A 24,113-nucleotide genomic window follows, 5' to 3' on the forward strand; every position below is an offset into this window, starting at 1 on the left:
GAGCTGCCTTGGTTGCGTGACGATGTTTTTGCTCACAAGCATCATCCAAACTTTGGCAGAGGCTGGGGTGAAGAGGCAGACAGGGCAGTGTTCTCAGAGCCTGGAAGCGTTACACTGAGATAGGAGCAAAGTGTTGACACCTAGACACAGCAGCCCCGGGGGGTGACTCAGAGCTGGGCTTTCTTGCTAATGAAAAAGGGGTAACTGATACTTGCAGAGGGGTCCACATGCATGAACAATGAGGGTAATGAGGAACTAGATGAGACTGACTCCCACCCACCCAACTAGGGTGATGAAGAACAAGATTAGAGTGACACCCACCAATGTTTCCCATGAGCCAGACCCCAGAGTAAGCATTTTATAAATAGAAAATTATTTAACCACGACAACAACAGAGGTGAGCTCTACCAATCTCCCACTCTACAGATGAGAAAACTGATTTTCTCTGTCCAAGGTATTCTCCAAGCAAGAATACTGGAGTGGGTAGCCATTCCCTTCTCTAGGGGATCTTCCCGACTCAGGGATAGAAGCCAGGTCTTCTGTATCACAGGCAGATTCTTTACAGTCTGAGCCACTAGGGAAGCCCCACTAACAACAACACCAGAGGTGGGGTCTACCAATATCCCATTCTACATGTGAGAAAACTGATACTAGATTTGGTTGCATGGATAAGACTGCATAGTCAGTAGAAGCAGAATGAAATTAAAATCCAGTTTTGTAGCTTAAGACAAAGGCCCTTCTCCAAACCATATGGCCTCTGATTAGCCCCCTGCTGCCACCCAGAGCCATGGTTCCCAGCTCTATAAGTTAACATTTCACCCTCCCTGTAAGTACATGCTGGAAGACAACTTTGTCCACAGACTTTCCTGGTCACAGCCAGACTCATCCCTCTACCTGTGATGCTTGGGGAAGTTTGGGTTTATAGTGGCCATGTGTAGTGGGGTGAATGTGCATGCATGCTAAGTTGCTTCAATTGTGTCTGACTCTTTGGGACTCTATGGACTATAGCCCACCAGGTTCCTCTGTCCATGGGATTCTCCAGGCTGGAGTGGGTTGCTGTGCTCTCCTCTAGGGGATCTTCCCAACCCAGGGATCCCCACCCAGGGTGGGGGTTCATAGTGTCCCCCAAATACATGTGCAGTCAGAACCTCAGAAGATGACCTTATGGAAATATTGTCTTGGCAGATGTAATTAAGTATCTTGAGATCATGATGGATTTAGAGTGGATCCTAACTTGTCCTTTTGAGAAGAAAGGAACCCAGAGACAGAGGGAAGGAGCCATGTGAAGACAGAGGCAGAGACAGGAGTGATGTGGCCACAAGCCAAGGAATGCCAGGAACCACCAGAGACTGGAGGAGGCAGAGAAGGATTCTCTCCTAGAGATGTTGGAGGGAGTGAGACCCTGCTGACAGTGTGATTTCAGATGTCTGGCCACCAGAAATGAGAGAGAATCGGCGTTTATTGTTTTCACCCACCAAGTTTGTGTGATTAGTTCTGACCACCCTGGGAAACCAATACCCCAGTATTACAGGTATTTGAATTCACACCCGCCCTTCTGGAGAGGTGCCTCATTTCAGTAGCATGGGGCCCCTCCCTAGCATCCTGACACTCGGTGAACTTGTAAACCCTTACGCTGTGCTGAGTCACAGTGAATGTCCCCCGGCTGCTCTCTGTCACTTGTTCTGCTGCTCAGAGGTCAGTGACTGGGTCTGGGTTTCTCAGCACAGGGTGTGTGCCCACCCAGCTCCAGGGACGTGTGAATTGCTAGCAAAGCTGGATGCTACAGTTTCCAATCAGCACCCAGATTCCCCATCTGCTTGTTGTGACTTGCATCTGAGAAATGCTCTCAGGATTCTCATAAAATGTTCTCTTAGGTGGATGTAAAATGTTCCTTCAGAAACTCACATGTTTCTTAGCTCTTCTAAGGCTCAGTCATTAAGGAGACATGTTATTCTGAGCCCAGATTGGGGTTATGCTAAAGATATATCTCTTAAGAACCTCTAGACTCATATCCACAACTTTTGAGATCAGCTGTTTTGTTAGAACAGAAGGGAGGAAGGAAGCACCTTCTTAGACCACAGAACCCCAGGAACAGCAATTTCCTCCAAGACCATTGATTGTCTCCAGAGAGGTTAAGGGAGTTATGGAGGCTTAGTCAATGGGGACTCATGGTGAGAATCAGTGGATTCCATGTGTCATAGTTCCATTGACTTCAAATGCACCCAAGAGTGAGGAGGACCAGGAAAACTTAGGTCGCAAGCAAGTTCTAAGCAATAGAGAAAATTCTAGAAACACATTTAAAAGATTTTAGATACTAGTACTGTTCACAAGTAAACCTCATCACAGTTTTCAGAGACACACTGCTGTGCTTTCATAATTAACAGGCATCCAGTTCTTAACATCTGGGAATAATGCACCAAAATTGCATTATCTCAGTGCATTGGATTTTTGTCATTGTTACATTTTGTTTATATGTTGTTAATGCAGAATAATGTGTACATTTGTTAGCATGCAATATCAACAAATAAAAACAATGTCTGTCACTAGTTGAGTGCTTACTAGGGAGTAGAAAGGCAATGGATAAAGTGGTTTATATGTATGTGTTTGCTCTGGAGGTTATGACAAAATGCCATAGGCTCAGTGGCTTAAACAATATTATCTCTCACTCTTTCGGAGGCTGAGAACTCCAAGATCAAGTTGCTGGCAGACGTGGGTTTTGGCGAAGGCCCTCTTCCTGGTTTGTAGACCACGGCCGTTTCTCTGTATCCTCACTTCAGTTCCCTTTTCTTCTTATAAGGGCACTAATCCTATTGTGGGGGCTCCACCCTCAAGACAGCATCTAAAACTAATCATTTCCCAGAGGCCCCACCTCTCAATACTTTCACATTGGGGGTTAAAGGCTTCAACATATAAATTTTGTGGCAACGCAAACTTTCAGGCTATAGAACATTATTATTTTTTTAACCTCCGAAACAGATCTTTGAGGAAAGTTTGTGCATTTTACAGGTAAAGAAAGTAAGGGTGAGAAAGGTTGAATTTCCTTGCTGAGGGTCACACAGGAAGTGGAGGGGATGTGAACACAGGTCTGGGTGGCCATTGCCCAAGGTAGGCAGTATGTATGAGACACCTCCTTTTCCCTTTTCCATGCGAGGCATTGCTAATGAGCGTGGTGCTTTTTCTTGATGAGCTCTGATGACCTACCACCCTTTTCAGCCCAGCCCTCCAAGCAGTCAGAATTAATCAGCTGGAGTAGGAGTCACCACAGGAGATGCAAACTCCTTGCTCTCCTTTGGACACAATGCTTTCCATCTTGGTGTGATGCTGGTCCATTGCACTCAAGCCAGAAGTTTATAAGCTGCCACAGTGGGGAAGAGGTAGGGCTAGGGATCTTTTATGGAAAGATGGAATATTACTGAGTAATGGAATATTACTCAGTCATAAAAAAGAACACATTTGAGTCAGTTCTAATGAGGTGGATGAACCTAGAGCCTATTATAGAGTGAAGTAAGTCAGAAAGAGAAAAAGAAATATCACATAGATATGGAATCTAGAAAAGTGGTTCTGATGAACCTGTATGCAGGGCAGCAATGGAGACACAGATTAGAGAAGGGACTTGTGGTCACAGTGGGGAAGGAGAGGCTGGGAGGAATTGAGAGAGTAGCACTGATACATATACATTACCATAAGTATAATAGATTTCCAGTGGGAATTTGCTGTGTGACTCAGGGAACTCAAACCCAGTGCTCTGTGACAACCTAGAGGGGTGGGATGGGATGGGAGATGGGAGGGAGGTTCAAGAGGAAGGGAACATTTGTATACCTACAGCTGATTCATGTTGATGTATGGCAGAAACCATCACAGTATTTCAAAGCAATTATCTTCCAATTAAAAATAAAATTAAAAAAGTATTTAATTTTGGCAAGAACATTTAATATGAGATATACCCTCTAAACAAAGTTTTGAGTGTACAATATAGTACTGCTTACTATAAGGACAGTGCTATATGGAAGATCTCCAGAGCTTATTCATCTTGCTTAACATGGCATCTTGAAATGTGGCCAGCACTCATGTGGACTAACACCTTCCTCCTCCAAGTGGGGAGTCAGAGTCTGGGCACCTTTGCCTGCCCCACAATTCAGCTGGGCGGGAGGCCAACAGGTATGAATACATCTGCCCCAACTCTGGTGGCTTCACAGGCCACATACAGAGCCTGGATCCACTTCTCCACCCTCCTCTCCGCCTGGCTGATGCCCGCTGCTGTCCTAACATGGAGGAAGGAGACGGGCTTCAGAGTGAGGTCAGGTGGCCTTTGACTCACATCTGCTGCTTGCTAGCAGTGTGCCCTGGACACCTCGTCTAATTTCTTTCAGCTGTGGTCTCTTCATTTTATTTTTGAAATTCTTTTTTCTAAAAAAGATTTATTTACTTATTTTGTATTTTGACAACAGTGGGTCTTTGTTGGTGCTCAGGCTTTCCAGAGTTGCAGCGTGAGTGAAGTTTGCTCAGTCATGTCCGACTGTCTGTGACCTTGTGGACTATACAACCCATGGAAGTCTCCAGGCCAGAATACTGGAGTGGGTAGCCAGCCAATCCCTTCTCCAGGGGATCTTTCCAACCCAGGAATGGAACCCAGGTCTCCCGCATTGCAGGCGGATTCTTTACCAGCTGAGCCACTAGGGAAGCCCATAGTTGCAGTGAGCGGGGGCTACTCTCTAGCTGACACGTGGGCTTCTCATTGAGGTGGCTTCTCCTGTTGTGGAGCTCAGGCTCTAGGGCGCTCAGGCTTCAGCAGCTGCAGGGCAGGGGCTCAGTAGCTGCGGCTCCCCAGCTCTAGAACACAGGCCCAGTAGTTGTGGCCCAGGGCCTTAGTCTCTCTGTGGCACATGGGGTCTTTCTTCTCAGACCAGGGATTGAACCGGTGTTCCCAGCATTGCAAGGTGGATCCTCAACAACTGGACCACCAGGGAAGCCCAGTCCAGTCTCATCATGAGGTCATTATGAGGACTGGACATGACAATACGAATACAGTGATCTTGGCAGCTGATGGGCACTCAGTATATGGAAGATACATATCTCAGCTGTGATTGTTGACAGTTACTTTCTCTGTGTCTCTGTTCTATTGAGGTTTCTCCAAGTAGAGGGTAAGTTCTTTAAAAGCGAAGCCTCCCTGGGAGCAACTCCCAGAGCTTGCTTTGCACACAGTAGGTTTGACTGAACAGTAGTCCCTGAATCGTGGTCGATGCAACTATTTTTAAATTCTGGCCTCAGTTGACCTGGATTCTGTTCTCTTTTGTCTTCTACCTTGAATCCAGGCCAGCATCTGGGAAAATAGTTTAAACGACAGCAAGTGAACAGGGGGTTGGCGCGTTCTCCCATCATCTGTGTATGGAAATGTCTACAGCGGTAAACAGACTTGCTTGGAGGCCCTCTTGGGACGAATTGAGCCTGGGAGGAGGGTGGTTGAAGCCCAGGAGTGTCCTGATGGGCCTGGGGCTCTGCATCTCTGGATGTAACTGCAAACCTTCTGGGAGGTAGACCCCGGGGTGCACTTATCCATCCTCTAATGGGGATGTTGTAAAGGATGCTGATGTTTTCATGTCGGGGAATACTGAATTTTTATGCAACATTTCAAGAGAATGGATCTGCTGCTCTACCTTGGAATCCCCAAATACATGAATGCATTTCTTTGGGAGTTTGCAGTGAATTTTAATGAACACAGTCATGCTGGGAATAAAACAGACAAGGTGGTGCCTGATGCCCAGGGGAATCCAATACTGATTATTTTTGAAAGCAGAGGGAACTGGGCTACAAAAAAAAAAAAAAAAAAAAAAAATCAGCAAACACACTTAAAATGGAGTTAGAAAGAGCTGGCAGAAGAACTATGAGGAATATTAATAAAGTGATGAGTTTGATCCTACTCATGGAAAGGTCAGAAATGTTTTTCTTAAGGTCATGGATCCATCTGTAGTGACTTTAATTAAGAATAATAGGGTTGGAACACTTCTGCTCTTATCTGTGAGTCATTACCATCCCAGGTGGAGAGACCCTTTCTTTAAGGACATGGACGAAAGCTAATGTGATGAAGGCCTGATTTTCACATTTCTCTAGTACCAAATGTGCGGGGACAGGAGAAGGTGACAAGAAAGATCTCTCACTGCTCAAGGCACTTGCTCATACAGTTTTGGGGCCATTCAGTACTTACTGATCACTTAAGGAAGCTGCTCATGGATTTTCAGCTTTCTTCCTGCATTAATTTTTAGACAAATAATATTCATCAAAGAGCTTGCCATTCTTGCTTGGATGAGAGGATAAATATATGAAGATTTAGCAGAGTTTGGGACCCAAGACAGAAGCTAGTCATGGAACATGGAGCTTGTTTTCAAAAAAATCTTAGAAAAATTCTTTTCTTTACTTGTTTATTTTTGGCTGTGCTGGGTCTTCGTTGTTGCCCAGGTTTTTCTCTAGTTGTGGCACATGGGCTTCTATTGCATGGCTTCTGTTGTTGTGGGGCTTGCGCTCTAGGGTGCGCAGGCTTCAGTAGTGGTGGCCCGCAGGCTCTAGAGCACAGGTATGGTAGTTGCGTTGTACCGGCTCAGCTGCTACGAGGCATGTGGGATCTTCCAGGACCAGGGATTGAATCTGTGCCTCCTACATTGGCAGGTGGATTCTTTACCACTGAGCCACTAGGGAAGCCCTAAAAATCTTTTCTGATATAGGCTAGAATGTTCACTTTAATTTGCTCTGGGAGTGGTATTAACATAACACAACAAAATATCTTCAGAGTAAGAACATCCTTCTTATTCTCACTTCCACATTTGTTCACATGCTTCATACCAAGTGACCAATGTCCACGTAACCATGATCGATTATAGACATGCCCTCCATATTCCCAGTCTTTATGATGTGACCTTGCTACTTCATCCAACAATGGGTAGAGTCTGCTCGCCTAAACCCTTCACCTTAACTCTGGGCTGATCTTGGGATTTGCTTTGGACCACAGAGGCGAAGGTGCCAGTTCTCTTTGTCTCTTGGAAGCCAGCCCAGGTTGGCCTGCATCAGGATTGAGAGACCATGTGGAGCAGAGCCGAGCCATCTCGGCCAACGTCATAGCTGATCTGGATGCGTGTGTGACTCCCATCAAGACTGGGAGGAGAATTGTCTAGAGCAGCCCAACTCAAGTTGCTGACCGCTGAACTTTGGAGAACTTTGTTACGCTGCAAAAGTTAGCTAATAACCTCTCTCTAACCTAAGAGAGGTTCTTCTGTTAAGCTATCAAGAACCCCTTAAAAAAAAGTGACCCTCATTGTAGACTCATCATTAAAAAGATTGATACTTCTTTTGGAAGCTTTACCATTTCATTATTTAAAAAAAAAATTAGGATAAATAGCTACATCAACTTTGTCAGACTGTGAACTTGGTCAGTTAAAACCTCTTCATTTCCAGTCACCCCACTTTCAGTTCTAAGTCTTCTTTGCAGCTGGGGAAGGACCATGGGACATGAAGTGGAAGTCAGTCCAGGAGTTCTTTCCTAGGTTGTGGAATTCCAGTTGAGCTATTTAAAATTCTAAAAGATGATGCTGTTAAAGTGCTGTACTCAGTTTGCCAGCAAATTTGGAAAGCTCAGCAGTGGTCACAGGGCTGGAAGAGATCAGTTGTCATTCCAATCCCAAAGAAGGGCAATGCCATACAATTGGGCTCATTCCCCATGTTAGCAAGATAATGCTCAAAATCCTTCAAGTTAGGCTTCAGTAGAATGTGAACTGGGAACTTCCAGATGTACAAGCTGAATTTAGAAAAGGCAGAGGAACCAGAGATAAAGTTTCCAACATCTGTTGGGTTATAGAGAAAGCAAGGGAATTCCAGAAAAAAAGTCTACTTCTGCTTCATGGACCACATTAAAGCTTTTGTGTGGATCATGACAAACTGGAAATTTCTGAAAGAGATGGGGACACCAGACCACCTTACCCGTCTCCGGAGAAACGTGTATGCAGGTCAGGAAGCAGCAGTTAGAACTGGACATGAACAATAGACTGGCTCCAAATTGGGAAAGGAGGACTTCAAGGCTGTCTATTTTCCCACTGCTTATTTAAGTTCTATGCAGAGTACATCATGAGAAATGCTGAGCTGGATGAATCAAGCTTATGGGAGAAATATCAATAACCTCAGAGATGTAGATGATACCACCCTAAGGCAGAAAGCTAAGAGGAATTAAAGAGCCTTTTGATGAAGGTCAAAGAGGAGAGTGAAAAAGCTGGCTTAAAACTCAACATTCAGAAAACTAAGATCATGGCATCCAGTCCCATCACTTCATGGCAAATAGATGGGGAAAAAGCAGAAACAAAGACAAGTTTTATTTTCTTGGGCTTCAAAATTGCTACAGATGGTGATTGCAGCCATGAAATTAAAATCTGCACTTTGGAGGGAAAGCTATGACAAACATAGAGAGCATATTAAAAAGCAGAGACATCACTTTGCTGACAAAGGTCCATATAGTCAAAGCTATGGGTTTTCCATTAGTCATGTACGGATGTGAGAGTTGGATCATAAAGAAATCTGAGCACCTAAGAACTGATAATTCTAAACTGTGGTGCTGGAGAAGACTCTTGAATGTCCCTTGGACAGCAAGGAGATCAAACTAGTCAATCCTAAAGGAAATCAACCCTGAACTTTCATTGGAAGAATCAATGTTGAAGCTGAAACTCCAATACTTTGGCCGCTTACTGCAAAGAGGTGACTCATTGGAAAAGACCTGATGCTGGGAAAGACTGAAGGCAGCTCAAGAAGAGGGCAACAGGATGAAATGGTTGGATGGCATCATTGACTCAATGGGCCCGAGTTTGTGAAAACTCTGGGAGATAGCAAAGTGCAGGGAAGCCTGGCGTGCTGCAGCCCATTGGGTCCCAAAGAGTCAGACATGACGTAGTGACTGGACAACAACAAAAATCTTTTTTTGTACTCCTTTCTTCTTCCTGTTACAATTGCAATGCCTAGATTATGTCAGCCATGATTCCCCCTTACTATGGACTGAACTGTATTCCCCTATAATTCATGTTGAACTTTTAAGTCCTAATCTGATTATATTTGAATATAGGGCTTTTTTGAGATTAACTGAGGTTAATGAAGTCATAAGGGTGGGGATCATAATATAACTGGATTAGTGACTTTTTAGGAACAAGAAGTGAGAGCTCTCTCTCCACCATAAGCACATACCAACAAAAGGGCACATGAATTCAGAAGAAGGTGACTCTAAACCCAGAGGAGAGCCTGTCCCAGAAATCAAGATGGCTAGCACCCTGGTCTCAGGCTTCATGTCTCCAGAACTGTGCAAATGTGCATGCTAAGTCGCTTTAGTCATGTCCGACTCTTTGTGACCCATGGACCGTAGCCCACCAGGGTCCTCTGTCCATGGGATTTCCCAGGCAAGAATAATGGCATGGGTTGCCATGCCCTCCTCCAGGGGATCTTCTTGACCCAGGGATCAAAACCGCATCTCTTATGTCTCCTACATTGGGAGGCAAGTTCTTTACCACTAGGACCACCTGGGAAGCCAGGTGTGTTCTCCAGAACTGTGAGAACATACATACACTCCTGTGGTTTAAGCCACTCTGTCTAGAGATTCTGTCCTGGCAGTCTGAGCAGATTAAGATACCCCATAAGATGGCAAGATTGAGGATGAGAGGTTTACTTTCGAAGATGGGCAGAGAAGAAAGGAAAAGCCTAGGTGTCTGGGGGGCAAATTTGGATGATGGAACCAACTCCCACTCCCTATTTCATGTTATGTGAGAGAAGCACACTCCTTCCTCGGTTTAGCCCACAGTTCATCAGCTTCTCTGTTATCACAGCCAGAGGTGTTCCTGAGTGAGGCAGGTAGATACAACCTGAGGTATCTTGGGTCCCTTTGGGCACATATCCATTTATTTGTGGTCCAGGTGGAAGACCAGTAGTTCTAAACACTTGTCCAGCATTCATGAACCACCGCAAATGCAGGCGTGTGAGTGACAGAGTGGGAGAAGGGCTGGAGGTCAAACCAGGGTGGAGAAGGACCATCCTGAGGTTCTGGTGACTGTGCGAGGGACTGCAGTCAAGTCTCAACTGTGACCAGCCTAGTCTTTCCATCTCTGACAACGGCGTTTAAAATCTCTCTCTTTGTGGCTTCTTGGGGCACCGGGCTGTGACTCCTTGAATTGTGATTAGCATGTCTTCTTCAGCTTTAACTGCATTGGGGAGAAGATATCGATTCCTGAGATGTTCCCATCAAAGGGAAATGGGAAAGGAGTAAGGAGGGCGTGGAGCCTGTCTGCCGTTTAATGCCCCACAAACCTGAAAAACAGCGACTAGCATCGGTTGTTGCCTTCTTTTTTTGCCAGGCAGCATCACTGAATATTTTACTTGTGTTCTCTTCAGTCAGTTCAGTTCAGTCGCTCAATCGTGTCCGACTCTTTGCAACCCCATGAATTGCAGCACGCCAGGCCTCCCTGTCCATCACCAACTCCTGGAGTCTACCCAAACTCATGTCTATTGAGTCAGTGATGCCATCCAACCATCTCATCCTCTGTCGTCCCTTTCTGCTTCTGCCTTCAATCTTTCCCAGCATCAGGGTCTTTTCCAATGAGTCAGCTCTTTGCATCAGGTGGCCAAAGTAATGGAGTTTCCTCTTCAACATCAGGTGTTCCTTACAAAGAACACCCAGGACTGATCTCCTTCAGAATGGATTGGTTGGATCTCCTTGCAGTCCAAGGGACTCTCAAGAGTCTTCTCCAACACCACAGTTCAACATCAATTCTTTGGCACTCAGCTTTCTTCACAGTCCAACTCTCACATCCATACATGACCACTGGAAAAACCATAGCCTTGACTAGACGGACCTTTGTTGGCAAAGTAACGTCTCTGCTTTTCAATATGCTGTCCAGGTTGGTCGTAACTTTCCTTCCAAGGAAAGTGTTCTCTTAGGTAGTTCTGAAAGTAGCCCTATGGTCCAGGCATATTTATTATCCCCATTTCATCGAGGAGGAGCCTCGGGTTCAGGGCCAGTAAATACGTTCCCAAGGCTGTGCAGACCACAGGTGGCGGAGGCAGGACTGAAGCGACTAGCCTCTTCACGCTGCAGAGGTCTGTATGACATAACCAAGTGATGTAGAATGAAGATGGATCTCCGATGACCGTAGGTGACCTCCCTATGGCTGGGGGAGCTGTGGCTCTCGTCTCCTCAAAATGCAAAAGTAATTGTTTGCTGTAACCTTCTCCCCCTTTTCCCCCCACTTTGCAAGCTTGGGGGGAAACTTTGTAAACAGGGGGAAATCAGTAAGGCTAATCAAATCAAAATCCTCCTCCTCCGCACTGCCCCCCACCCCCCACCAAACCCACAGTGACACTGGTATTTGCTAATGTGAATCCTTTCTGTTCAAAGTTTAATACCTCACACCAGGGCTCCACAATTACATCTCCATGACTTCCCACTGTTCATCACAGCTGGACTGCGAAAGCCAATTTACGTTGTGATTTCTCCTTTGCTGGATTTCTACCGTCTATTTTTAAATTTGTCTCACGGTCCAGTCGGGAGCCTGATCACAGTGTTGGCTCCGCGGTGGTGCTGGGACTTTGTCCTCCAGCCGTGCAGCGTCCTCTGGACCAGCCTTGAGGTCACAGGAGGACTCTGTCCTTGGATACATCTCTAGCTCTTTCTCTCTCCTCTAGGGCACTTTCTGATTAACCTTACATCAAAAAAAAAAAAAAAAAAAAAAGAAATACACGAGCATTTCCTTATGGATTCTAAAATGAAGAAAAATGATTGTGACTCCTAAATGTCTCTGATCTGGGGTTCATGAACCCAGATTCAAGGGCTTTCATCATATGACCATCCTCCTTGGCAATCTTATGGTCCATACTGGAGTGACCTGGGTTTTAACCTGGAGGCCAAGTTTGCTGGGGTTTCAGGGAGGGGTGGAGAGCAGTGAAATGGGGACAAAGACAAAGAAGTGGGGACCTTGTCCTTTGACAAGAAGAAAGAAAGGTTTCCAGACAACCTTTGGAGATGGGCTGGCAGCCTAGGACAACAGTATTTTTATGGGCATAAATTACTTCTGATGAAAAAAAGAATCAGGGTCCATTTAAAGAAACTACAGTTTGAGAGTGGTTTTGACCATAGCAGTCTAATATTTGAAGAGTTTTTTTTTTTTTTGGATGGGAGATTTTATTGCTCACCTGCCTTTGTTTTTTTAACTCTCTAAGGCAACAGGCCAATAAAGTCGGCCTATTTGCCTGTTTTTCTAATCTACTGGCAACGATTGATGTATTTTTTTTTTTAGCCTGCCTTAACAATGTCCCTATTTCCTCCAGTACTTTTGCTTGTAAAATCCCATGGACGGAGGAGCCTGGTAGGCTGCAATCCATGGGGTCGCTAAGAGTCGGACACGACTGAGCGACTTCACTTTCACTTTTCACTTTCGTGCATTGGAGAAGGAAATGGCAACCCACTCCAGTGTTCTTGCCTGGAGAATCCCAGGGACGGGGGAGACTGGTGGGCTGCCGTCTATGGGGTCGCACAGAGTCGGACACGACTGAAGTGACTTAGAATAGCATAGCATAACAATGTCCCTATTTCCTCCTACATTATTTTCTTCATATGAATTGGTTCAGGGGCTTTTTATTAGCATTAGAGAGATGTGACCTTATCCATCCGTGGTTGAGTTGTAATCTGCTCTGTTTAGTCACCAGTGAATAATACATGGAGGTGTGCAGCCTCCTGGGCCAGCAGGTTCATCTGAAGATAAGAGAAGGTGAGTGAAGAGAAACCCCAGTCCTCGGACCACCGATGCTGGAGCTTCTGCCGCCACCCGTCTGTTAACTGCTCTTTGGCTATTTGTCCTTTGACATGGACTGCTGGGAGAATTATCAATAACCTCAGATATGTAGATGACACCACCCTAATGGCAGAAAATGAAGAGAAACTAAGGAGCCTCTTGATGCAGTTGAAAGTGGAGAGTGAAGAAGCTGGCTTAAAACTCAGCATTCAGAAAACTAAGATCATGGCGTCCGGTCTCATTACCTCATGGCAAACAGATGGGGAAACAATGGAAACAGCGACAGACTTTATTTTCTTGGACATCAAAATCACTGTGGATGGTGACTGCAGCCATGAAATTAAAAGATGCTTGGTCCTTGGAAGAAAAGCTGTGACCAACCTAGACAGCATATTAAAAAGCAGAGACATCGCTTTGCCAACAAAGGTCCATTATAGTCAAAGCTGTGTTTTTTCCAGTAGTCATGTATGGACATGAGAGGAGGACCATAAAGAAGGCTGAGCACTGAAGAATTGATGCTTTTGAACTGTGGTGCTAGAGAAGACTCTTGAGAATCCTTTGGACTGCAAGGAATCAAATCAATCAATCCTAAAGGAAATTAACCCTCAATATTCATTGGAAGGACTGATGCTGAAGCTCCAATACTTTGGCCACCTGATGCAAAGAGGTTAGATCCTGATGCTGGGAAAGATTGAGGGCAAGAGGAGGAGGGGGAGACAGAGGGTGAGATGGTTGGATGGCATCATTGACACAATGGACATGAGTTTGAGCAAACTCTGGGAGATAGTGAAAGACAGGGAAGCCTGGCATGCTGCAGCTCATGGGGTCACAGAGCTGGACACAACTTACCAACTAAAAAATGACAGCCAAGTCTCCAGCAAATCCTGCCCAACTGTAGGTGCTGTTCCAGTTCTGCAGGCTCAGCTCTGAGCCCTCAGTTGCCCAGCTCAATCACCAAGGTAATTATATTTGTTTTTTGAACTCAATTTCTCCCCTGCCTTTATCCCCATGGAGTACTTTGAAAAGCATAGAAACACCTCTCTTTGCCCATCTCTTTGCAGAGCATGATGCTAGAAATTTGCAAGTGGCAAAGCCAAACTTTATGCAATCTGGTGGGAAGGGCACGTATTTGGGGTCCGGTGGTGCAGGAAAGGGAAACAAGAGATTGACTGAGCATCTTCTACATCCCTGCAAGGGTTTAGTGCTCACTATCTCATTCCCTTGGGCTTCAAGGAGATCCAACCAGTCCATCCGAAAGGAAATCAACCCTGAATATTCAGTGGAAGGGCTGATGTTGAAGCTGAAGTTCCAATATTTTGGCCACCTGATGGGAAGAACTGACTCATTAGGAAAGACCCTGATGCTGGGAAAGATTGAAGGAGGGAGGAGAAGGGGACAACAGAGGATGAGATGGTTGGATGGCATTCCTGACTTGATGGACATGAGTTTGAGCAAACTCCGGGAGATGGTGAAGGACAGGGAGGCCTGGCGTGCTGCAGTGTTTGAGGTCAAAAAGAACTGGACACGATTGAGCGACTGAACAGCAGCATCTCATTTAATCTCCACAAAAGGTTTCGTTATTGCTGCAGTTTGCAGATTAGGAATATGTGTCAGGTCAGGGTGGGTAATTTCCGCACCATCACACTCTGGCACCAAAGTCCTACTCTTGTTACTCTTCCTGCACCGTTTTCATATTCTTGAAGGTGAGAATATCCTTCCACCTTAATCAAGGGGTATTTATCAGTCAAGTTTCATAAGACAAAACACAGGAAAGAAGCATATTTGCAAATTCTGAGGCACTCGACTAAAGCGCGTTCCTATTGCTTTCCCTGTGGAAATTCTCCTGGATTCCAGGTGGTTTGGCCAGTTCCACAAAGTAGACTGATCAGTGTCCCGTGGTGTATGAGGCCTGGTCCAAAGGCAAGGTCGTGAGCCCCTTCTCCGAAGGTGCCCACTGTACAGGAGTCACCTTTACAGGCATAAAGGGCACAGGTAAAGGTGTCCTTTGGGGGGACTTTGCTTGTCCTTTCGGGGTCACTGGGAGCCTTACTAGGAAAGGTCTGTCAATGCCATGGGTACCCCATTAAAACTGGAAAAAAGTCTTTCTTTCCATTTATCAGGATGGGGTAGCCTCATCCTGAGAAGCTGGAAGGGATTTGGGGTTAGAAAATCTTCATGGCTTAGGTGTTATTTCTAGCATGTTCCCTCTTCATTAAGGAACAGTTTCTTTTTGGGCTTCCTTGGTGGCTCAGATGGTAGTGTCTGCCTACAATGTGGGAAACCTGGGTTCGATCCCTGGGTTGGGAAGATCCCCTGGAGAAGGGAATGGCAACCCACTCCAGTATTCTTGCCTGGAAAATCCCATGGACAGAGGACCCTGCTAGGCTACAGCCCATGGGGTAAAAGAGTTGGACACGACTGAGCGACTTCACTTTCTTTTTTTTGAGAGGTTAGTTTCTCATGGCTTTTCAAACAATGCAGATTATTTCATGCACTTTTTTGAAGGAATTCATACATGTAGACTGTGCATGGACATCCATGAAATCAGAGGGGCTGCCCAGTGAAGGTGACTTATCTGTCACACCGAGTCACCTCCCTTTCCCCACATCCCCAGCTGTTAGCTGAGACGCCTGGCAGACACAGAGGGCAAAGCCACCTCTTCCTGGTCACACCTGCTGTGAAGGGACGAGTTTGGTTAAGGGAGCAAGAGCGGCTTGCCTTAGAGGCTTACTAAGTGCGAGGCTCTCTTCTAAGCATATGAAGGGCATCATTGCATTTAGTCTCGGTGGGAACCATGCCAGGGGGGAACCATGCTGAGAAGGGACCATGCAAGGGAGGGTGCTAATTGTAGGGGAACCTGGTGCTGGGGGAGGTTAAGTAGTTTGCCCAGTTGGGAAGTTCAACGTTGGGATTTAAACCCAGTTCAGTCTAATTCCAGAGCCTATAGGCTTGACCACATCACCACAGCTTAGGCAAGACCTGGGGCCTGACTTGGTTTTGGAGGTGGGAGTTTGCTTGAAGTAAATTATTACTACTATCCCTTAGCATAAATGGAAGGTAGGAAATCTTGCATGCATGAAAGTAAAAGATAATCCATCCACTAAAAGAAGTCATATGGCCTAGTGCATTGGTTTTCAAACTTTTTTGGACAATACCTCCCACTAAGATGGAGAAGGAAATGGCAACCCACTCCAGTATTCTTGCTTGGAAAATCCCATGGATGGCGGAGCCTGGTGGGCCACAGTCCACAGGGTTACAAAGAGTTGGACATGACTGAGTGATTTCACTTCACTTCACTTCACTTCACAGTAAGAAATTTTTTTTTCCATAATTCAGTGGACATATGTATTTGTGTATACATGCACCTGTGAATGTGTGTGTGTTTGTGTGTGTAGACTCAGCCCAAAATTTCATGGAATAATTCTTTCTAATTAACTGTGTGCTTGTGTGTGCTCAGTCACTTAGTGATGCCCAACTCTTTACAACCCCATGGACTGTAGCCTGCCAGGCTGCTCTGCCTATGGGATTTTCCAGGCAAAAATACTGGAGTGGGTTGCCATTCCTTTCTCCAGGGGATCCTCCCAACCCAGGGATTGAATCTGAGTCTCCTGCATAATTTATTGTGTACTCCAAACTGAAAGGTTTCTCTGTTCTCTTTTTCTCTGTCTCAATTTTTTTTTTGTTACAGTGCTAGTTAAATTTATCTTATTAAATTTATTTATTTTCACAGTCTTTAGTCTGTGACCCCCTAGTCACAGACCCTGGTAATGGAGGCCGTGTCTCTGGAACAGATCGTCAGAGATGAAAGTTAAGATCTTCTACTTCTGGGCTGTTTGACCTTGGCTAAATTCCTTAAACCCTGATGGCTTGGTTTCCTTATCTCTAAAGTGAGCATAATGAAATAACACCCACCTCAAAGAGCTGTTACAACAAATAGGCGCAATAATACAGATGAAGTACTTGCCCCAAAGAACAGTGGAAGTAAATACCCATTTAATGTTAATTTCCTAATTATTACAAATGAATTTTCAACAGTATATTTATTTTGCATCTGTATCTGCTATTTAATAGTAGAAAAAATTAAGGCAGTGGGTGTCTATGGGAGGAATGCAAGTCTGTCTTCGAGTGGATTAGAGGTCTGGGTAATGTTCATATGCTGCTACTGCTGCTGCTAAGTCTCATCAGTTGTGTCTGACTCTGTGCGACCCCACAGATGGCAGCCCACCAGGCTCCGCCGCCTCTGGGATTCTCCAGGCAAGAACACTGGAGTGGGGTGCCATTTCCTTTTCCGATGCATGAAAGTGAAGTTGCTCAGTCGTGTCCGGCTCAGCAACCCCATGGACTGAAGCCTACACCAGGCTCCTCCATCCATGGGATTTTCCAGGCAAGAGTACTGGAGTGGGTTGCCATTGCCTTCTGCTTTTCTAGGGCTTAGAGACAGGTGTGGGCAATCTGAAGTAGGAAGCAGCAAAACTAAAATTCAAACATAACTCTACGTCTTGAAGTATGTTCACAATACAGACACAAAGTCATAGACCGAAGATTAAATTATATTCAGCCCAAACTCGACATAAAGAAGGTGGGGAAGCATGGAACACATTTTAGAAAAATTTCCATTGAGATAATAAAACGAAGCCAAAGTGTTGGCATTGTGAAGGGGTAAATTCTGTTATCTGGAAGACTGATTCCTGTGGAGACATGTTCCCCATGACGCCTGTGGGAGGATGAAAGCTTGCTTTATGGGACCTTTCCCGTTGTGATTTACGGTTGGTGCATCACGAGGGGCTGGGGTGAAATCAGGACAAGAATGGGCTCCATCCACCCTCAGGGCAGGCCGCCATCTATAAGGAGAACCAGGGAAGTTCCTTGAGTTCCTGTGAAATGTGAGATCACCACATGGAATTCACCCCCAATTTGGGGATTTTAAAAGAAAAAAAAGAAAGAAAATTAAGTAATCTCTTTGAGCCTTAAATAATTTCTTGTAGTGGGTCTTCTTTTCTTATGCCCATTTTATGGATGAGGAAGTGGAGGCATGATAGTGGTAAAAAATTTCCCTTAGGCATTAAGGTACCTTTTAGGCATCGACCTCCTGGGATTTCTCCCTATTTTGATGGAGTGTAATAGAGTCTTATCCTGCCCTTGCATTTAAGATGTAGAAAATCAGAGATTCTCTGGGAGACTGAGGGATTTCCTGGTGGCTCAGTGATAAAGAATCCACCCGCCAATGCAGGAGACTCTGATTTCTTCCCTGGGTTGGGAAGATCCCCTGGAGAAGGAAATGGCAACCCATGCCAGTATTCTTGCAGGGAGAATCCCATGGACAGAGGAGCCTGGCAGGCTACAGATCACGGTTTTGCAACAGAGTTGAAGGCGACTTAGTGATTAAACAACAACAGTGCGAAACTGAGGTGAAGGGATGATCTTTGAAGATGTTGTTACATGGGAAAGCCCAGGAATCTGCCCTGTCAGAGCAGAACTATGACTGGGCACTGTATGCTTTGAGGCCAGAAAGTGGGGTTTCTGTGTGCCTCGATCCTAGGTGGCATCTAGGTTGGTCTTCATGTCTTAATGGGCATTGCATGGAAGTGAAAAGGCTGAAGTGTTGCTAAGATTAGTCAGCAAATGTGATGTTATTTGTCTTAGCTGGATCAATGACCTTCTTCTTGCCTCTTCGAAGCTTGCCTCTTCGAAGTTGGAAACTAAGCAAAATTAAAGAAGTATTAGAATGGATTAATTCATCAAAATGTATTAAACCTATGAACCCAAGGAAAGATTCATCATCAAGGGGCAGAGCACTGGCTGTTTTGGGAGTCTAAGCTAACAGGGTCAAGGCCAGTAGCCTGGATGAGTGGTCACAGATGGGACCAAGCTTCATTTCATTCAGGTGCATTTGGGTCTAATTCTGCTTTAGTTCTTTCCCACACAAAGTGAAGTGCTTGGACGAGATGGTCTCTGAACTCCCTCCTGGTGCTAATAGTGAGACTTAAGGCAGTGAATGCAAGACCCTCCCTGTTTTCTCAATCAGGTCTACTCGGAGCCCACTTGCCTGCATGCGGGTTTCATTACTGCACACTGAATCCTCGTGTTATTTGTCTGTACGGTTGCAGTTGGCAGTAAGATGCCCTCTCTGGATTCTCCTTTGTGCCTTTTTATGGCTACAATGCAGCAGGCTTTGGGTGTGTGTTGCAAACAGTGTAACAAGTGAGATTTCTTGTGCAGCCAGGAAAATCTGTAAAAACCCACTATTGGGAGTAAGTGGGCAATAGAATACACAGTTTCCGAATCAATAATCTGTATGGTTTCATAACCATTATGTGGAATTATAACAGCAATAAAAATGTTGCCCATTTACTCCCAATAGTGGGTTTCACAGATTTCTTTTTGAGGTGATAAAATGTTTGAAAATTGACTTCAGTGATGGTTGCACATATTTGAGAATACACTGAGAATCAATGGTTTGTCCATTTTAAATGAATGAATTGTATACTATGTGAATTATAATCACAGTACAGCCATTAAAAATATTACAGTGCTTCCAGGAGGGAAAGCAGCTTAGTTAGCCATTGTAGTTGGTGGGCTCCGGCTGCAGCAACTTTGGGGAGTGAAAAGTAGGGGGAGGGTTGGAGAAGCTGGAGACGGGGACATGTCAGCCAGTGGCATTGGGGTCTGCACGGTGACAAAGGATCTTTCCTTGATCAAACTCTGCTCAGGGTTCCTAGAACTCTTTTTCAACCAGGTCTTGACTTTTGGAGTTCCGTGTTTGTCCCTGCATTGTCCAGTTTTAGCTAGGATTCTCTGTAGACAGTTTAACCAGAACGCCACACCTTTGACATCTGATCCCCCTCCAGGTCTGACCAGGTTCCCTGTCCTCCACTACCCCCGGGGGGTGTCTGATTACCCAGACATTTCCTCTAAGTTATTTCCCCACCACTGACCCCGCTCTGCCCTTGACTATATCTCCCACTTGCCTACACTGTCCTCAGAGTTGAGTCAACTTCTCCCCTGCAAGACCCCATTGCAGTAGCAGCTATGTTGACCTAGGGTGACAGCCCTCTTTGAATGACATCTGCCTTCCTGTTCTTTAGCAAGTACCACTGAATGGTTTGCTCTTTAACAGGAGCGAGAAGGTTTGTGTATTTTCAGGGGAGGGTAAGACAAGGTGTTCCCAGGATAACTGTTCCTTTTCTCACTGCCTTTAATGATGGGAGCACCCCCCACACAGTAATTATGTCCAGCAGACAAGAGCAAGCTCTGCTTGGGGTGGAAGAAATAACAGCTCAGACAACTGCAGTTTAGATTACAAAACTTTGTGTCGAGAAATGAAACAGTTCTACCTTGTAGGAAAGAAAAATGCTTAGAAAATATCTATTCAAATATTTGTTCCATGTTCACTCAGAATAACTTGCTTGATATTTCTGGGACCTCGACTCAATTTCTCATAGGACATTGGGAAGGAATATTCTTTTTTTAAAAAGTAATATATTTCTTTTAAAAAATATTTATTTATTTGGCTGATCAGGTTTTAGCTGTGTCATGTGGGCTCCAGATCACTTGGGCTTCAGTATTCGTGCATCCAGGCTTAGTCGTCCTGTGACATGTGGAATCTTAGTCCCCTGACCAGGAGTCGAACCCATACCCCTGCATTGCAAGGCAGATTCTTAACCACTGGGCTACCAGGGAAGTCCCTACAGGTTATTCTTTACTTAAATATTTTTAAAAATGGGGTTTGATTTGGGATTTCCTTCAAAAGTCCTTATTTCAAGGGAGCATTTTCAGAATATATTTGGTATTCCTCCTATGGACTCTGTTTTCAAGTTGTACTTCTGTCGCTCAGTTGGGTCCGACTCTTTGCGACCTTGCTCCTCTGTCCATGGGATTCTCCAGGCAAGAGTTCTGGAGTGGGTTGCCATTTCCTTCTCCAGGGGATCTTCCTGACCCAGGGATCGAACCTGGGTCTTTTGCATTGCAGGTGGATTCTTTACTGTCTGAGCCACCTTAAAGCTACTGTTATATTATTTTTTTCTTAAAAAATTCTTATGAAAATGGGGCACCCAACCCCCCTTTCTGTTCAGTATTGGACTTCTCACCCCTAGAATAACACCAAGAGATGCTGACAAGTTTTCCCTAGGCGTTGATTAGAAGAGGCTCATTCCTTGATGGAAATTCTCAGCTAAAGTCCTAGAAGAAATTGGAAAAAGAGAATAAAGTCCTAGAAGAAGTTGGAAATAGAGAATTCTCCAAAATAAAGGGAAGATGTGACTTGAGAAAACTGAGCTCAGTTTTGCTGGAGCAGAGACTTCTTCATGGGTACCTGGGTGGGGTGTTAGCTGGCCACACACCAGGGTACCCACTTATTCCACATGGGATAGTGGATGCAGAGAATGCAGTCTAGGACTCCCTGATTAGGCTGGGGAAAGCCCAGAGGGGAATCCACCTAAAGAAAACTTCATGCTGAACAGTGAAAAAATGAGGAAAAAAAAAGTATGCTTATTAAGACTTTACCTTGAGAACGGAAACTGAAACTATGAAAATAAATTTGCATTCTGTTCTGTTGAACATGCTTTTAGTTATCATCAGAACTATGCAAAAATTCTTATGAAAAAAGCTGGAATGAAGTGTTGATTGTTTTTCATCTGAGTGATTTTTCTGGCAACGTTGCATATTAGTACAATCAGATAGCCTTCATTTTACACACTGAGATGACCAGGAAGATCATAAAGAGGGTCAGGTCTGCAAAAATATGCCGAAGCTTTATTTCCATAAGGGCCTCTAATAACCTTTTGCTACTTGAATAATTCTCTTTGAAGGCACCTCCTGTTTGCCATCTTCCCGAGTATTACCTCCTCTTCGGTTATCATGGCCCATCTCTGCCAGGTCATGCTGTATCATGACGTCCCCAGTGATGGGAGGAGATCCCTAGCTTGATCACTTTCAACTGACTTTGTGAAATCCTGCATCTATTGCAAGATCTCACAATTCACTTGTGATGGATTAGCAGGAAATATCTGTGACTCAGAGAGACTGACCTACAAAGGATTTAATGCCTATAAGAAGGATTTAATTTTGATGAGAGGTAAGGAAGAGAGATGTTTGAGATACAGGGAGGTTCAGTTCAGTTCAGTTCAGTCGCTCAGTCATGTCCGACTCTTTGCGACCCCATGAATCGCAGCACGCCAGGCCTTCCTGTCCATCACCAACTCCTGGAGTTCACTCAGACTCACGTCCATCGAGTCAGTGATGCCATCCAGCCATCTCATCCTCTGTCGTCCCCTTCTCCTCCTGCCCCCAATCCCTCCCAGCATCAGAGTCTTTTCCAATGAGTCAACTCTTCACATGAGGTGGCCAAAGTACGGGAGTTTCAGCTTTAGCACCATTCCTTCCAAAGAAATCCCAGGGCTGATCTCCTTCAGAATGGAGTGGTTGGATCTCCTTGCAGTCCAAGGGACTCTCAAGAGTCTTCTCCAACACCACAGTTCAAAAGCATCAATTCTTCAGTGCTCAGATTTCTTCATAGTCCAACTCTCACATCCATACATGACCACAGGAAAAACCATAGCCTTGACTAGACGAACCTTTGTTGGCAAAGTAATGTCTCTGCTTTTGAATATGCTATCTAGGTTGGTCATAACTTTTCTTCCAAGGAGTAAGCGTCTTTTAATTTCATGGCTGCAGTCACCATCTGCAGTGATTTTGGAGCCCAGAAAAATAAAGTCTGACACTGTTTCCACTGTTTCCCCATCTATTTGCTATGAAGTGATGGGACCGGATGCCATGATCTTCATTTTCTGAATGTTGAGCCTTTAAGCCAAGTTTTTCACTCTCCACTTTCACTTTCATCAAGAGGCTTTTGAGTTCCTCTTCACTTTCTTTTTTTTTTTTTTTTTTCTTTTTTTTTTTTTTAAATTTTATTTTATTTTTAAACTTTACATAACTGTATTAGATTTGCCAAATATCAAAATGAATCCGCCACAGGTTTACATGTGTTCCCCATCCTGAACCCTCCTCCCTCCTCCCTCCCCATTCCATCCCTCTGGGTCGTCCCAGTGCACCAGCCCCAAGCATCCAGTATCGTGCATCGAACCTGGACTGGCAACTCATTTCATACATGATATTTTACATGTTTCAATGCCATTCTCCCAAATCTTCCCACCCTCTCCCTCTCCCACAGAGTCCATAAGACTGTTCTATACATCAGTGTCTCTTTTGCTGTCTCGTACACAGGGTTATTGTTACCATCTTTCTAAATTCCATATATATGCGTTAGTATACTGTATTGGTGTTTTTCTTTCTGGCTTACTTCACTCTGGATAATAGGCTCCAGTTTCATCCACCTCATTAGAACTGATTCAAATGTATTCTTTTGAATGGCTGAATAATACTCCATTGTGTATATGTACCACAGCTTTCTTATCCATTCATCTGCTGATGGACATCTAGGTTGCTTCCATGTCCTGGCTATTATAAACAGTGCTGCGATGAACATTGGGGTACTCGTGCCATAAGGGTGATGTCATCTGCATATCTGAGGTGATTGATATGTCTCCCAGCAATCTTGATTCCAGCTTGTGCTTCTTCCAGTCCAGCGTTTCTCATGATGTACTCTGCATAGAAGTTAAATAAGCAGAGTGACAATATACAGCCTTGACGTACTCCTTTTCCTATTTGGAACCAGTCTGTTGTTCCATGTCCAATTCTAACTGTTGCTTCCTGACCTGCATGCAGATTTCTCAAGAGGCAGGTCAGGTGGTCTGGTATTCCCATCTCTTTCAGAATTTTCCACAGTTGATTGTGATCCACACAGTCAAAGGCTTTGGCATAGTCAATAAAGCAGAAATAGATGTTTTTCTGGAACTCTCTTGTTTTTTCCATGATCCAGTGCATGTTGGCAATTTGATCTCTGGTTCCTCTGCCTTTTCTAAAACCAGCTTGAACATCAGGAAGTTCACGGTTCACATATTGCTGAAGCCTGGCTTGGAGAATTTTGAGCATTACTTTACTAGCGTGTGAGATGAGTGCAATTGTGTGGTAGTTTGAGTATTCTTTGGCATTGCCTTTCTTTGGGATTGGAATGAAAACTGACCTTTTCAGTTGTTAATTCAGCCAACTCTTGGGGAAGCATTCTTGTATATGACAACGTCTACTTTCTTACTCAATTCTCCAACTTCTCTACCTTGGATAACAAGGGTCCTTCTGTGTAATCTGGATATGTGAACCTAACCCTTTGGCCTCAGCTCCTGGATATTCTGGATCAAGGTACACCCCTATTGTGCTTGAGTAATCATGAAAATAGTCCCAACTTTTTGTTTCAGTTAT

General features: G+C 44.7%; 1 protein-coding gene across 1 annotated transcript in view; it reads right to left on the minus strand.

Annotated features, from left to right (window-relative positions):
* The window catches only part of KCNJ6 (potassium inwardly rectifying channel subfamily J member 6), a 329,855-nt gene that overhangs the window by 171,232 nt on the left and 134,510 nt on the right, over window positions 1–24,113 (minus strand). The window lies entirely within an intron of this gene.

The sequence above is a fragment of the Bubalus bubalis genome, chromosome 1 (assembly GCF_019923935.1).
Source record: "Bubalus bubalis isolate 160015118507 breed Murrah chromosome 1, NDDB_SH_1, whole genome shotgun sequence".
Taxonomy (NCBI): domain Eukaryota; kingdom Metazoa; phylum Chordata; class Mammalia; order Artiodactyla; family Bovidae; genus Bubalus; species Bubalus bubalis.